A 3378-nucleotide genomic window follows, 5' to 3' on the forward strand; every position below is an offset into this window, starting at 1 on the left:
AGCACCAGTGGGGGGGACAGCGCTTACTCTAGCGCTGTCTCCTGCACGCCACACAGACTGCAAACGGAGAAGGTCCGTGTGTGGTCCGTGTTTTACACGGACCCATTGACTTTAATGGATCCGTGTAATACGTGCACTCCCACGAACACTGACACGTCTCCATGTTTGGCACACGGAGACACGGTCCGCAAAAAATCAATGACATCTGCACAGATGCATTGATTTTAATGGGTCTACGTTTGTCAGTGTCTCCAGTACGTGAGGAAACTGTCACCTCACGTACAGGAGCCACTGACGTGTGAAACCGGCCTTACATTGTGCCTATTTTTTCATGAGGCATTTAGCAATGTCTCATCATTCTCCACCACTAGATCACCACACTTAATGTGTTCTGTGCTGCTACAGGCAGTCCAATTTTTGCCAAGCCTGTCTATGATGTCCATAAAAGATTTTTTTTAAAAGTACCCCCATGGGGAAATGTTTCTCAGCCCATGCACTTTGTGAATGGGCGTTACAAGTCTTGTAGACCCACTCCTTATCATTGGGCCTAGTCTTTAATTGTGCTAGTTGGGCAGGGGAGTCTATGTGCACGTATCCACATAACTGCAAGGCTTGCAGGCACTGTATGTGAGTCTATAGATCTCCCTGCATTCATCAGAAAGCTCCATTACTGTCTGCTGCTAGGTATTTTATATATACCTAGCTGCAGTTATCTGTGGCAATTTTTCTTTTTTCTTTTTAAGGTTATGCCTGCTCATTTTATTATAAAGCAATCCATAGCCCCCTTTTTCGCCATTTATTTGCTTGGTCACGCTGCAGACTACAGCCAGGTCATTGCAATACAAGTGCGTGAAAATATAATTTTTTACCTATTTTTTGGGTGGCCCAGGCATAAGATATGAGTGGGCTTAAAAATATGTCCTTTTTTGGGGGTACTATCTAATGTTTTGTAGTGTCTTATAACATTTTTGGACACCATTTTGCTGCCCCAAAAAACTTTAGCTGGCCCTCAAAAACTTAGCTACAGTTGTTATATTTAATAATGTGAGTTGTACGCCAAACGCATCGCATATCATTGCGCTAAATATCTTAAAATTTTACTACTCCAATTTTACTTTTGGGTGCCATATCCAAGTTTTTGACAAAATTTTTGTGTTTCAAAAAAAGGTCACATTTTGATCAGTCTGTTATCTCCGGTTGATGCCTGGTGTATCAGTGGTGTCAAAATCTGTGATTTGCAGGCATATGTTGCATTCTTCTGTCTGCTACCTTTGGTCTACTCAGTTTTTATTGTTTTAAAAAAATATATATACAGTTTGTTATCTCTGTCACACGCTTGGTGTATCTGTGGTGTCAAAATGTTCTGTTTGCAGGCATACATTGCATTGTTCTGTCTGCTAGCATTGGTGTACTCAGTATTTATTGTTTTACAAAAAAAATAAAATAAAGAAAATGTATACCAGCATGTCAGGCTGAGGTCTGGTGTATCTGTGGTGGAAAAATTGTAGCTTCGCAGGCATAAGTTGCATAGTTCTGTCTGCTAGCCTTGTTCAACTCATTTTTTTTTTTTCAAAAAATTGGAAAAAAAACTGAAGCAGTTCGGTATCGAAATTCAGCTCCCAATCATGTAGCTCTTTCTGAACGCTCTCATCCTTGTGTATGTAGTTCATGAACTTCCTATCTTGCCGCTCCCACTGTTCTAGTGGTAAGCGGGTGTGAATGGCCAGGTTTTTCATGATGTTGAAGTTTTTCTCATTCTGTCAGTCAGACCTGTTAGATTACAGAACTCTGGCACCAGTACGAAGGCTCCGTCTGTGGCTCCCGGCTTGGGCATCTGGGGGATACTCACGATTAGTGGCTAGATCATGTCTTTCACTTGTTCATTGTATTGGTTCTTATAGTAATCCAGAAAGCTGATCTCGCTTCCATCTGCCTTTTTAAAGGTGGACACTGTAGTCATGTTCCAGGCGATCTCAGCTATATGGTCAGTTTTAGTGTTGGACTTGGTGAGGATGATCTGTCCGATCAGCTCCTTGCAGCAGGCATCCTGGAACCTCTGAAGGCCACATGAGGAGTAGAGGCTGCACATGATGTCGTGCACAGTTTCATTCCTGATGACTTTATGGCTGACATCAATGCTCAACATGATGCTCGACTCATACTAGAGAATGGAGGTGGAAAACCCCAGGCAGATGGTGAGTCGGTGAGCTCTGACTTCGGTGGTGTCACCCAGGTTGTAATAGTTGCGTCCTATCTGCTTCATATACATTATCTTCAGGAGTCTTCAGAAAACGATGTTATAGAAATAGAAGCAGGTGGGCGAGGTCGGTGGAAGCTCGTTGGTCAGGGTGATTGTTATCTGCACGTTCTCTCCATTTCGAGTTTGGCTGAACACCTTGGTGACCTTATTCAGTCTTTTTGGCAAAAACAACATGGTTTCATCAAACGCCAGTGCCTTACCGATGGTTTCTTCATGCTGGTACAGGAGGGCATACCTCAAACACTTGGACTCCATGGCGGGTTTGAAGTCAATGTGATACTGGCACAGGGCCCACTGTGGTCGGGACACCAGCTTAATGTGGTTGGTCACAAGAGCAATCTTGATTCCAGAGGCGCCAGCTTTCAATTTTTGGATGTGTTCGATAGTCTGCCAGGTGTTCATCCCGACGTCATGCAAGTCACGCATACAGCCACCCCATTCCCCGATAGACACTTCTGCAAGTCTGGCTGACACCTGCATAACCTCAGGCAATAGTCTCTCTGCTGTCACTGCCGGCGGACCTCTCTGGCACCTCTTCTGATGAGCAAAGGCTCAGGCGCTGGCTGCTAAGATCTGACTGCTGGCCGGGGTCCTTGGGGCTCCTGTACCTGTCCAGGTGGTCTTTGTGGGACCTGCTCCTGCACACAATCTCGGTCACGGGCCCGGGATCTTGCTCATCAGCTCATCTTTTACTTCGTACACAAACCAAGCACTGGTGTGTATTGTGCCTAGTTTTTAATGAGGCCTTCATCAATGTTTCCTCATTCTCCACCACTAGATCACCATGGTGAACATGTTGTATGCTGCTACAGCCATTCAATTTTTGGGCAAAGGTGTCTATGATATCCATAAATAATTTTTAAAAACTGTAACCCCCATGGGGAAATGTTTGACAGCCCATGCACTTCGTGTATGGGCATTACAAGACTAGGAGACCCGCTCCTTTAAATTGGGCCTAGTTTTTAATGAGGCCTTCCTCCACCTCTCAGCTTTTTCCACCACTAGATCACCAGGGTTCACGTGTTCCGTGCTGCTACAGACCGTCAATTTTTGGGCAAGGGTGTCTGTGATCCCCATTAAATATTTTTAAAAAATGTATCCCCATGGGGAAATGTTTG

General features: G+C 44.5%; 1 pseudogene; it reads right to left on the reverse strand.

Moving 5' to 3' along the window:
- Window positions 1-1550: 1550 nt before the first annotated feature.
- On the reverse strand, window positions 1551-2740 carry LOC143795535 (piwi-like protein 1 pseudogene; annotated as a pseudogene).
- Between the last annotated feature and the right edge of the window lie 638 nt (window positions 2741-3378).

The sequence above is a fragment of the Ranitomeya variabilis genome, chromosome 1 (genome assembly GCF_051348905.1).
Source record: "Ranitomeya variabilis isolate aRanVar5 chromosome 1, aRanVar5.hap1, whole genome shotgun sequence".
NCBI classification, from domain to species: domain Eukaryota; kingdom Metazoa; phylum Chordata; class Amphibia; order Anura; family Dendrobatidae; genus Ranitomeya; species Ranitomeya variabilis.